This window comes from Haliotis rufescens, unplaced genomic scaffold (assembly GCF_023055435.1).
Source record: "Haliotis rufescens isolate VD_foot unplaced genomic scaffold, xgHalRufe1.0.p SCAF_11, whole genome shotgun sequence".
NCBI classification, from domain to species: Eukaryota; Metazoa; Mollusca; class Gastropoda; order Lepetellida; family Haliotidae; genus Haliotis; species Haliotis rufescens.
In genome coordinates, this window is record NW_025963791.1 from 17,757,530 (window position 1) to 17,771,275 (window position 13,746).

General features: G+C 39.3%; 1 pseudogene; it reads right to left on the reverse strand.

The window, feature by feature from the left end:
• Positions 1–910: 910 nt before the first annotated feature.
• On the reverse strand, positions 911–9,516 carry LOC124151990 (annotated as a pseudogene).
• Between the last annotated feature and the right edge of the window lie 4,230 nt (positions 9,517–13,746).

Here is a 13,746-nt window from a genome sequence, read left to right on the forward strand (position 1 = left end):
AATAAAGCTAAATAGTGCGTTCCCTGTAGTACAAGAGGACAAGAGTTATAGACCTTTGGTTATGACGTCATTGGTGCCAACATTAGTGACTGTTTTCGTTCACGTTCTGTGCAGACTGTAATGATGCTGCAGTGCGTTTATTTCGTTACTATGCTAGTGACATATGCTTTACCCTGTCAAATCCTTGATCAAGTAATGGATTTTCTTGGCAGGAATTCAGAGAATCTAAACTGCTTGGCATGGTTTTTCGATGGTGGTGAACCATGGTATTTGATATGGGTATCTTTGTTGAGAGCTGTTGTTTGCAGTGTTTCGGCGACTGTTTTCAGCCAAGTAACTTTTTAAAAACGTTTGTAATATTTTCGTTAATGTTGGTGTAATATTTTGGTCAGTTTGAAGTTCTGCATCCTAATTGTAGTTGCTGACTGCGGCGTCAAACAACATTTAGATAATATACGCCTGATTAAGTTTCATGGTCAATCCATTTGCCTGGGATTCGTACACTATCGAGACTGCATCCATCATCCCCTCAAATTCCTGGCATTCTGTTTCAGGTATTTCCCTTCACACACTGAGGGACGGTGGGGTAGCCTAGTGGTTTCAACCTTGCGACTTCCATTTCAGACTACGCTTGAAAAATATGTTAACACTACGCACCTCAAACTGTCGTGTGTGGGCATGTTCTAACGCGACAGTTTAAGTCAATTCACTTAGGTTAATGTCGCGTCTTGCTTACGGCGCAATATAATAGTACCGCTGCCTGATATTTCTGATCCAGACTCGATTCGAAAACAATGAACAGTTACACAAACAGGCCGACTCACATCCTAAACAATATTTTATTGAAAATATTTCACAAATCACCATTTCACAATTACATATCACTCAAATGAACAGTGATCAAGCCCTTTTCATACCAGTGCACATGTGCTGTATATGTGCTAATGCACGCACGCATGCACGAACGTATGCACGCACGCATGCTATTGACAGAATCATTTTTTTACCACTATAATCTTCAGAATATTTTCTGGATTGGACGTTTTGAATCTACACATGCTCTTGTAAATGATGGTAAAAAACACCAAAAATATATATTAATATACATTTAGAACATTATAAAACAAAAGATGTTTTCTACCCAACTGATCATATATCTACATAATGTACAAATGTCATAGACATTCCGCTGAAGGTTGATAAAGAGGTTATGTAGGCGCATTAAAGAAGAATTCTGTCAATAAAGCATCACCCCACACTAACTATTTTTGTCCACTAAGATAGTGTAGTACTTTACTCTCTTGCGTAGATAATAACTATAGAAAAAAACTCTATGTTATCTAGGGTCGCCACCACGGCAAATTAAAATCGTACTTATTAACACAAAGTTTTTCACCAAATATGTGATTGTCCGTTTACTCAGCTCTAAAACAGGCGGGAGGGTTAATTTTAACTGAACGCAATTTACATCTCAATGTCCTAGAGACATTCCAATCACATGAGGGGTTTTCAGATGTGGGAGATACTGTTCGTTGGCACTTTATTTCGCAAAGGGTCCATCATTTGATATTTGTTTTGAGGTTTAGAATTGCTTTGTGAAATATGTTTTAAAAAACTGCTCTAATAATAATAAAGTGTGCCCTGATTTTAGCCCTGTCACGGAGCTGTGCTCCAATGATCAGGGGTGTCATAAAATAAGAATAAAGTGATAAAGAAAACGTGGTAATAGGTTCACAGGTTTATTAAAATAACTGATAATAACACCCGAGTCAATTAACTCAACACTCTATAGAGTGAGTAACCTCGGCTGAGCTAAATAACGGGAAATAAACACTGAGAGCTTATCCCTAAAATGAGTCACTAAGACTACAAAATAGACGAATACGTCTGAATATCAACTAGTTTTAATCGACTAAAGATTCTGTCACTTTGACTGAACAAGGAAATACTAGAGTTTCCAAATAGTTAGTTAACCACAGGAAGGTTGGTCATCAACGAATTACTAGAAAAATAGACTTTTGGAAACCCCAGTTACTAAGTGCCTCGTCAATCGCGGGAAGGTAGGTCATCTGAGGATTGCTACAAAAACTCAGAAACACTTGTAACTCAAAGCTTAGAAATCACGGGAAATTTGGTTATCCACGGATTACTATCAAGACATTTTATTACAAACCCTAGTAACTAAGATTAGTTCAGTACAACCAGACTAAGTCAGAATCAAGATCGACATAGCCCCGAACCCACTTACTGACGAAACCTGAGTTTCGACCGTGACCACTCCAGTAGTGAGACAATCGTGAAGGATTTAACGGAGCCTGAATGGTAGGGACTCAAGATCTAGAAAGACTTTAGATACACCGCCGGGGAATACAACTAACTGGGGCGCCCAGCTAACGTGTGTTTCTTAACACGGGGAAACACGAATAGCTATCCAACGGCATCATTAACGATTTACAACAAGTTATGTACAACTACTGATGAGGCAAAAATGACCATAAATACATGAAAAAATATCTGAATGTAGATACAAATTCCCCTAATGTTTGCAAACCACAAATACAAAAAGCATTTTATATACAAGAATATGGTAGCGGGGAACAAAGAGGCACTAGACCGTGACATGGGTAACAACAGCTCCTAGGGATGAAGATGTATCTACTGTGAAGGATCTGAAGGCTGAATTGTTGCATGTTGTTACAGCTCCTAGAGATGAAGATGTATCTACTGTGAAGGATCTGAAGGCTGAATTGTTGCATGTTGTTACAGCTCCTAGAGATGAAGATGTATCTACTGTGAAGGATCTGAAGGCTGAATTGTTGCATGTTGTTACAGCTCCTAGGGATGAAGATGTATCTACTGTGGAGGATCTGAAGCCTGAGTTGTTGCATGTTGTTACAGCTCCTAGGGATGAAGATGTATCTACTGTGAAAGATCTGAAGGCTGAGTTGTTGCATGTTGTTACAGCTCTTAGAGATGAAGATGTATCCACTGTGGAGGTGAAGGCTGAGTTGCATGTTGTTACAGCTGCTATTGATGAAGATGTTTCTGGTGCGAAGGTGACGGCTGAGCTGTTGCATGTTGTTACAGCTGCCGATGAAGATGTATCTACTGTGGAGGATCTGAAGGCTGGGCTGTTTGTCCCCAGTTGTAATAAGCGTACATTGGAGCATAGTTCATGTCTCCTTTGGTATGCTCGGTGTCGTCATCATCCTTTATGTTCACTGTGCCAAACGCACTTTCTGAGAAAGATGGAGGTGCTGAAACGGCAAATAACGCAATTTATTCTCATGGCAGTACTATCACATATAGTAAATCGTTTACAACATACAACGTATTGTTTAGTAGATTTGCATGGGAAATGAGTGAGTGAGTATTGTTTTACGCTACTTTTAGCAATATTCCAGCAATATCATGGCGGGGGATACCAGAAATGGGCTTCACATATTGTACCCATGTGAGGAATCGTGACGAGCGAGTGCAATGGAAGTGGTTGGAGATTTCAGAAAGTATCATGATAAAAAGAAGACAAACGGAACTCACGCATTGATGTTCCAGGTGGGGCAGAAGCCTGTGCCCCTCCCTGGTAAAGCTGGGACTGGCTGGGACCCTGCAGCGGAGGAGCAAACCCGTACTGTTGCAGTGTTGTCCTCAGTGGGATTGATCCGATGATCAGCCTGAGCGGTACTTCCAACTGGAATGCGGGTCCAGCAGGATTTACACAGAGCTGAAATATAAGACACAATAGTCCAAGGATCCCAGGCATAAAGGTAATATATTTAGGCCATAAAAGCCAGTGAAATGTATTGCGATAACAACAAATTTAAAAACACAATTGCACATTTACTAGAGCTGAGACAGTGTCCAAAGTATGGTTTATTGCCCATAAAAAGACAAGCGTTAATTTTCATGTATATGGATAATATATGTAAAAAAACTAATTTACGTCAATCTAAGAACAGTTACCTTCACATAGTACTCCATTGCAATTATTCTGCATCCCTGTAGTTTGGATGGCGGCAGTGGTGGTATGGGTAGAAGGTCTCCATTCCATGTATCAGAGTCTCCAGGAAGAATTTCCCCGTGGGATATTTTCCCTATTTTCTTGTTGTCGGTTATTGACTTTGTCGTCGCGTGATAATTGACAACCTAAAACATGGAACATCAAAACCTCAAGAGAATATTATCAGTCAGTGAAATACCTAGATCTACAATGTGCAAAATATACACATGGAGAATCACAACCACTGCTTTCTAATATTTTTAAAGCCGAATGTACGAATGTTACATCAAACAAATCATAATGTTACCAATAAAATTCCCCAAGGTGTCAACTTAAAACTAGATTTACTACAAATCTGACAAAATCTAAAGTGCGATATACAGTTTCTGAGGTCACATGTAAATCTCTTTGATAAGTTAACATGTTCAGCAGTGTAAACGACAACATAGCAAATGGATACTGGAAACATTTCTGAAATTAATATGGCAAAGACACCTAAATTTAATCAAATGACCATCCGTTAAATGTTTTCATCGTGTAATAGTTTGACACTACCACACTAAATATAAATATTAAACATAAGAGAGAATAATCAATTATCTGTTGATACGGATTACATCGGCCAACTCGTGATGAAAGTTGTATCAAAGGCTGTATCACTGAACACCAGGTACTGTACTGGCAGCACGAGTAATGATTGTGTGTCGCATAAGACAGCACCCAGCAATAACAACTGTCTAGTTCGACCATACAATGACATTGAAAGTAAGCACGTCTAGCTCTGTTGTCAAAATATGAAACAGCATTTTCACACACAATTCTTACTAACCATGTACAATTCAGCGTACGATCTCTTCATCCTCCTGTTGCTGTGGTTGATGATCTCAGCTTTGATAGGAATAGATTCCCCCGGAACATAACCACGCCGGTCAATTTCGAACTTGCAGCTGATTGGTCAAGATTTGCAGCATAAGCAACACAAGTTCTTTTCTTTCTCTCCCTGTAAGCCTTCCTGCAATCATAAATTATTAAGTTTTCTTGCATGCCTACTTCGTTCAGCACATTTTGGTTTGCAGCAATACCCTGCAAACATATCAATAAATATTTCTGATTTTTACAATCACAATCAAGGATATTACAATTTATATTGAATGATCCTTATAAAGTAAATTTATAATTATTAATTTGGTTAAATGAATTACTTTTACGAAGTAACTTTCGCCTACTTTAGCTCCAGGTTCTGTGTTGAGGTCGAGTAGATCGACAACTGTAAAAGCCATTTTTGTTGTGTGGTCGAACTTCCATGGTTTGTCAATGGTACCATTGAGCCAGTATCTTATCCTCCCCACCGAACCCTCAAACGAGGAGGGGAGTTCGTTTGGCAGCTGGTATCGGAAGGGGTATGTATAACTTCCTGCGGAAAGAGTAGGGTTGTCTCCCCCTTGTCCAGACGCTGCAATATGCCAACAATAAATATGTAGTGTTCTTATGTTGTACGTTCATGGTAGCAAGGAGGACAACCACGCCTGTTTCGAACTTCTAAGTGTAATCTTTAAGCGGTGAGATATGGCTTCGTTTTCAGGCGAAGACATTTTGAAAAATAATACACATGAACACTGATTTATTGTCAAAAAGAATTCGTACCATTCATACTGATGGCTCCTCTCAACATATATTTTCCACATATACCGACATGCACATGACAATGATGTTACCTTCATCACAATATAGACGTTGTTATACATAAAGGTTTCATGACTTCATACAACCCCAAATACAAACTATTGTTAACTTTAAACATGTGGACACATGCAGATCTCCCAGGACTAGACTCCTTTCACTGTTGGACATTTGGTAAGTACAATTAAACACTGAGGAACTCTCTAATTATTATCCGATTACTGAACCTAATTCAGACACTAAATGTCAACATGATACAGTACACAACAGCACTCCTGCCATGCGACGGCCGCCTCTAAACAAACCAGTGTGCAAATGTATATATGTACGTATACAACATGGTTGCGCGTATATGGGCTGTAGGCCTTGAATACAATAAACTATCTTGATCTGGAGCTTGACACATAATTCGTCATACGGTTTCGCAACTCGGTATTGTTTTGATTCCATTATAAGAAACACACTGCTTTTGAATATTAATAATAGCTGAAGTGGGTTTTTATACCTTTCCCAAATAAAACCACTTCATGGGTGAAGTAGGTTTCATTAGCTGAGTAGATCTTTGTATAAGTCGTCCCGGAAACGGTATACGTCTCCGACCATTTCACAGTGGCGCCACCGAAGAAATGTAGTCTTATGCCTGTGAAGAAGAGCAAATATTATCATCTTATGTTATGGGCGCATTTGATTTAAAAACTCTTGTTTTAGTTGGCAGCTGAATGTGTACAAGCCCGTGCACCAGAAACACTCTTGAGGCCAGAATTGTGTATTTGGTTTACAGATTTTGAAGTGATTTGGATGAGTAGGTGATAAAAATAAATAAAAGCTCAGCCTGGTTTTGCTTTCATACATATTATAAATCTAAAATCTGACAGCGGCATTTCAATGTCATTTTTATTGTCAAAGCGACCTTCACCGTCGACTGTATTAGAAACTCCTTGTCATTATGATTAGTTTTTATTGCTGAAATTTCGATTTTTAAGGTCAGCGGATCCGTAAACCAAGCAGACTAAAATGGTGGTAGTATTAAGGCCATTTAAAATGTCCTTATTCCACATCCGTAACACCATGATATGTAAATGAACACAATTAGTATAGCACTCGACTAGAACCACAGCAGGTACATTGAATGCAACAATCCAGTCAGGCTTCTCGAGGCTTATGAAGACCTGCCAAGATGCATTTATGAACAACATACATTTAGTTGCTTAATCTTTTCTGTCGTGTTGGTGTGACACCAACAGTCAAATTACTAAGTAAGAAGTCTTCATGGAGACGTGGCAATCTCAACCATCAACCGACTCAACAAACCTTGAGAACAAGTATCCAACTTCAAAATGCCTATCAAAGCCAAAGTACTATTGATGTGGAAAATATATTACGACGTAATATTACCTTCAAATAATTTCCCACCAGGAAAAATATTTTGGTGAGAAATATTCATGTATTGTCGGGATTTCTTTGTATATGCAAACATATGTGCTTGGGAACGTTGGTTATAACGAACTCTTTTACAGATCTCTACTCAATCTTTTCTATCGTGTTGTGTTACATTCACAGTCAAAGTACTATTAATGCGCATAACGAACTTTTTATTGATCTTTGAAGACGATGTAGGCTGGATTAGGTTCTGATCCATATCTCCCCTAATTGAGCAGTGAGAAGAAAATTGTCCCCATGATCAGTACACGAAGAGTGTTCGTCTTGTTTATTACTACCTGTGATGGTGTACCTGCTGGTAAGATTCAGTCAAGAATGTATTGGATACTTCACATACAGTAAGGAAATGACATATTTACCAATCATATAATACATTGTATATCGAGGAAGGTATACAAGACCTAATATATGAGCTAAAACAGATATACTCACGTGACTATGTTACCATGAACAATTAACCATAGTTGGTGGTAACAGGTATTCTCAATGCAAAGTGTTGTTCATGATCGACCATCGATCATGCCACAAAGAACCCGATTTAGTGATTGCTTCCAGGCATTGGTTAACTAACCAAATCAGGTACATCTATTACTTCCTACTGTGTACCCTCATTCAGGATGACTGAGCCCGATGCATTGACAGCCATTGCCCCCTGTGAATGTTACCACCAGTACAGGCAGTGGCCATGGATTGTACACTTATGCGTAATACTATAATTGTGGTTGCTTGGGAGAAATAATACCTACATGTATAATAATGTTAACCCAAGTGTGAATTCCCTTCAGTGGTTGAAAACTGAACACTAAATAAATAAAGCCTGAAATTACTTTTAACTAAATAATTAAACATGTTTCGGTGGTACAGGGGTTAGGGGTCGGAGAAGTGAATTGCACACTGTAAAAAATGCTGGTTGCCGGAACGATAGAGGCCACGTGCTTGTGTGCATGCGCCTTGCTGGGTTCTTTACTGCGTGTGTCCTAAGGCCCCGTTACTTCATTCCGCTGTATTAACGGGCTTAATTCCTGCTGGTAGCATTATAGAGGCCTACTATATTTTTTGCAATAGCCACTCTTAAAATCAAACAGCCGATTCCCTTCATCTGATTTATCCACCTGAACTAGAAATAAAGGAGACCAGTTAGACAACCTTGTCTGATCATAGTCAGTGGTTGAAGAGATACAATTATTTGTAGTTACTAAATGAAATCGTAACAAATTTAACGAGAAACCCTCTATCACATTGAACGCATCTATGAGTGGTCAATCGGTCTGTTGACCTGTCATTAAAAACTATCTTAATTGACATGAAGTGGAACATAAAATACGTTGTGATTATTAAATCACATAGTCACTGTGTCTCGAAATTCCTCATGTCACGGTCTAGTGACCGGCTATATTTTCGGCACCACTCGGCAGGGTCCGGCTGTCGATATCCTACAGCGTCAGTACCTTCTGTGTTAGAGACTTAGTGGCCCGACTAGGTCATTCCCTTAGCAGTCTCAGACCATGGATTGACTTGATGCATGTTATCTCTTGTATGTTCGCTACCGTATTCTTGTATTTAAAATGTTTTTGTCACTATGATTTTCGGGAAATTTATAAGTACACACAGACATTTCTCGTGTATTTATGGTCATTTTTGCCTCATTACTAATTGTGCATAGCTTGTTGTAAATCCTGATACCGTTGAATAGCTTATGTCCAGCGACCTATTTTGATACTTACAACTCCAGTATAGATATAGTAGTTGGTTTGCTATTTGCCACACGTTAGTTAATACTCTAATACACGCATATACGGTTTTTGCTTGACAACGGTATAGGGATCTATAGCGAAACGTCGCCTTTAAAGTAATTAAGGGAGTTGTTATCCATAGATTGTGTCTACTTTGTCTACTTTTTCAAAGTTATGCCTGTCAAACATTTCAGGTAATACAGTTGCTTAATTAAGCCGCTTGTATATCTGCGCTGATATATTAATCAGTGATCTCTGTCAGTGCAGATTGTGTTTATCAATTTTTTAATGTCATCTATTGGTACAATGAGCTGTTATTGATAACCCTGTAAAGCTATTACCACGTTTTTATTAGTACTTTATTCTTATTTTTTTAGACCCCTGATCATTGGAGCACAGCTCAACTATATCAAAATTTCATATTTGACACTGAAATGTTCATGTGGTCACATACTGTCTAATAGTTTAATAATATTCTTACAACTGTCTAGATGTATGATAGGTCTTATCCAGTACTTACCTCTCATCTTCATTCTCTCTTTCAGTTCCACTGTTACATGACCCTCAAGGAACTGCCCCGGGTAATACACTCCTTGGGGATTATTTAAAGTTATTGCAAAAAGGTTCAATTTACCCATGGTTGAGAATCCCGTGTGCCAAGAAATGCCTTGGTCTACGATCTAACGTGCAGATATATGGTGTAATCCACATTCAGATTCATTGCGACATTCACAGTCACAACACAACACAACACAACACAACACAGCAAACATGACCCGCAAAAAATAGAATTCCAATCACATAAGGGTCATAATCCTTATTACATAATACATAATGCCTCGTGAGAAGGTATGTCTTTCGCAATTGGGGTCACAGAGTTAAAAGGTGAGGATTTTAGCAACACCATTTATGAAAACCTTTCGGTACACCAGCTAGCATGTATACATAGGAATAACAACTTGTATATGTTCAAAGCGGTTTGCAATTAGGCCCTCGCAATTAGGCCGCTACTGCTACGACCACCACCACTACTACTTCTACCACCACCAGGGCGGTCGGGTAGCCTAGTGGTTAAAGCGTTCGCTCGTCACGCCGAAGACCCGGGTTCGATTCCCGACATGGGTACAATGTGTGAAGCCCATTTCTGGGGTCCCCCCGCCGTGATATTGCTGGAATATTGCTAAAAGCGGCGTAAAACCATACTTACTCATTCACTCACTCTACCACCACCACCACTACTACTACTACTACTACTGCTACTACTACTACCACTACTACTACCACTACTACTACTACTAGGGGCGGTCGGGTAGCCTGGTGGGTAAGGCGTTTGCTCGTCACGCCAAGGACCCGGGTTCGATTCCTGACATGGGTACAATGTGTGAAGTCCATTTCAGGTGTCCCCCTGCTGAAATATTGCTAAAAGCGGCGTAAAACTAAATTCGCTCACTCACTCACTTCTACTACTTCATCACGATATGGCTGAACTATTGCCGATGTGACGTAAAGCATAAACTCACTCACTCACTCTACTGCTACTACTACTACTGCTTCGATTACTACTACTACTTCTACTACTACTTCTACTACTACTACTACTACTACTTCTACTAGTACTACTATCACTACTACTACTTCTACTTCAACTGGTACTACTACTACTACTACTTCTACTACTACTCCTACTACTACTACTACTACTACTACTTCTACTACTACAACTACTACTACCACTTCCACTACTACTACTACTACTTCTACAACTACTGCTACTACTACAACTTCTAATACTACTACTACCACTACTACTAATGTTTCTTCTACTACTACTACTACTTCTACTACTACTACTACTACTTCTACTATTATTACTACTACTTCTACTACTACCACTTCTTCCACTACTACTACTACTACTACTGCTTCGATTACTACTACTACTTCTACTACTACTTCTTCTACTACTACTACTACTACTACTACTACTTCTACTAGTACTACTATCACTACTACTACTTCTACTTCAACTGGTACTACTACTACTACTACTTCTACTACTACTCCTACTACTACTACTACTACTACTTCTACTACTACAATTACTACTACTACTTCCACTACTACTACTTCTACAACTACTGCTACTACTACAACTTCTAATACTACTACTACCACTACTACTACTGTTTCTTCTACTACTACTACTACTTCTACTACTACTACTACTACTTCTACTATCATTACTACTACTTCTACTACTACTACCACCAATAATACGCCATACCTGAAAGCATGTTCATGGCGCGAGTGAGGCATTCTTCGTTTTCAAACATGTGAGAAGTAAATTGTGAATAAATGATGCTTGATACATTCTCTTCAGTGGAATATTAGATACACACACTTTGATAACGCTATGAATTAGTTAAATGAAGTCAAAATGAGTTAAATTATATGTCATATTTGTAGGCATACCATTTATTCATTTGCAAACTAAAAACTAGGAAGTTGAGCAAAGGAAAGATTTTCTTCTTCAGTATATACTCATGGAATTGAATCATGTTGAATTTTGTAAATTTTGTAAACAGGACGTTGATTCCATTTTGTTCTGTTTCCAGCACTAATCACAAACGTATTCAAGCCCAGCAGAGATGTTCATCTTGATTTGTCACGGCAGTGGATTATTACACGAAGATGGTGTGTACGTTTGATTATGTTATGATAGATCATCACATTTACTGTTCCTATTTCGTCCACTGGGATTCAGACTTGATTAAAAGTTGGTCAACTAAACGAGATATGTACAAATAGACGCCCTGTTGCCTCGAGTATCATTTAGAGTGAGTGAGTGAGTGAGTTTGGTTTTACGCCGCTTTTAGCAATATCCCAGCAATATCACGGCGGGGGGACCCCAGAAATGGGCTTCACACATTGTACCCTTGTCGGGAATCGAATCCGGGTCTTCGGCGTGACGAATGAACGCTTTAACCAGTAGGCTACCCGACCGCCCCCGTACCATCTAGAAGTCAGTGAGAAGGCGCCGCCAGCAAGATGAATGGTATTATGTGCTCCAAGTGTCAGGCTAGTACTCTGCAAAGACATTACAACAACCTTTACACAACCTAACAGGAAGGAAGCAAAATAAACTGGGTAGGATCTAGTGACCTCTCCGGGCCCTCGCTTTATTTCCGACACCGCTCGGCAAAGTCCGGCGATGGTCGTTGTGCAGTGTCATTGCATTCGGTGTTCGAGAATAAGTGATCCGACTATTTCATTCTCGTGTGATTTAATGGCCCACTCATACTGTGTAGTGACATGGTGTTTGTTATCTTTATTATGTTCGCTGCCTTTTTCATGTGTTGAAAATGTTTTGGTGACTATGATTTTCAAACATAAGGGGAATTTATACGTTCACTCAGATATTTCTCATGCACTTATGGTTATTATTTGCCTCCACAATAATTGTACGTAGCTTGTTGTAATTCTTTAATAACACGTTGGATAGCTTATGTTCAGCGCTCTATTTTGATACTCACATCTTCAGTATGGATATAGCAGTAAGTGTTTCCCCATGTTTAGAAACACGGGTTGGCTTAGCGCCTCAGACTATCGTATTCCCGGAGTGTCTTGGAGAGATCGCCCTCTCTGAGGTTAGCTAGTATGTGATTAAAGGGTACTTTGGATCTTGTACTGCCTTACGCTGGGTGTATTGAGCTAAACTTAGTAGCTAGGATTTCCAATAATGTTTCCGTGATTGTCTAGCGTTAACGTTTTGGGGGAATTTTGTATTTCCTTGCTCAGTCACAGTCACTGAATCTTTAGTCGTTTAGACTAGTATTCAAAAGTATTCGTAACTGGTCGGTATCTTGTCAAAGTGTTGTTTTATCTACTCTCATTTTATTGCTGTAATACAGTTGCTTAGCTGAGCTACTTGTATATTTGCTCTGAAGTAATTATTCAGTGATCTTTGCCATCGCAGGTTGGGTTTATTTGATCCTTTTTCATGTAATCTGTTGGTACAGTTAGCTGTTAATAATGGACCTGTGAACCTATTACCACGTTTTCATCATTACTTTATTTTTGTTTAATGACACCCCTGATCATTGGAGCAGAGCTCTGTGACAAGCGCAATGGACACAATAGGGAATCACAAAACCCACTTCCTTAAGTCTAATTAGTCAATAAACCTAATTTTCAGAGAGCGAGAACAATACACGCCGTGATATATCTAAAATATTGTTCAAAGCCGGGTTACAACAATCTCACTCATTCGTAGGTCAGAGGGATAAGTAACATGGCGATCGTGCTCTACATTGCTTGTTGCTTGTGACCGAGCTTATTACCTCCATCCGTGAACATTAATTCTGCGGGTCATGGCGGTCCAGTAAAATTACGGGTAACTGTCATTTGGCAATGTGTTAAAACACAATGATATTAAATAACTGTACGTTCATTTTACGATTTAACAACCTTTTCGTTTCTGTTAAGGCAGAGTCAATAAAGGACTTCATAGATAGAGTTGGTTGCCATATTATAGTTCATCATAAGCCCGTCCGAGGTCCATGCTCTTCTCCAAACGATGTTGTCGTGCCTAAATGCCACAACTGATGAGACATACTTTGCCTTCTTTGGAGGCCCGTTCGTCAGGAAATGCCTGATGGCAGCGCGGTAGCGAATTTCAACATTATCACCAACAGAGAATACTTCTGCAAACATAGGCTGCCTGGTTGTGTAGTAGGTTCAAATTCAGCCTGTAAGCATGGAAAGTAGTGTGCTTAATACATGTAAATGTGTTTGTACATGCATTCTTCGTAGTCAGGCTCAGAATCTTTCAGCCACCCTGTTGTGCAAGGATCCACCTGTTTCAGATTTCTTAAATCGCTGTCAGTTTCGTCC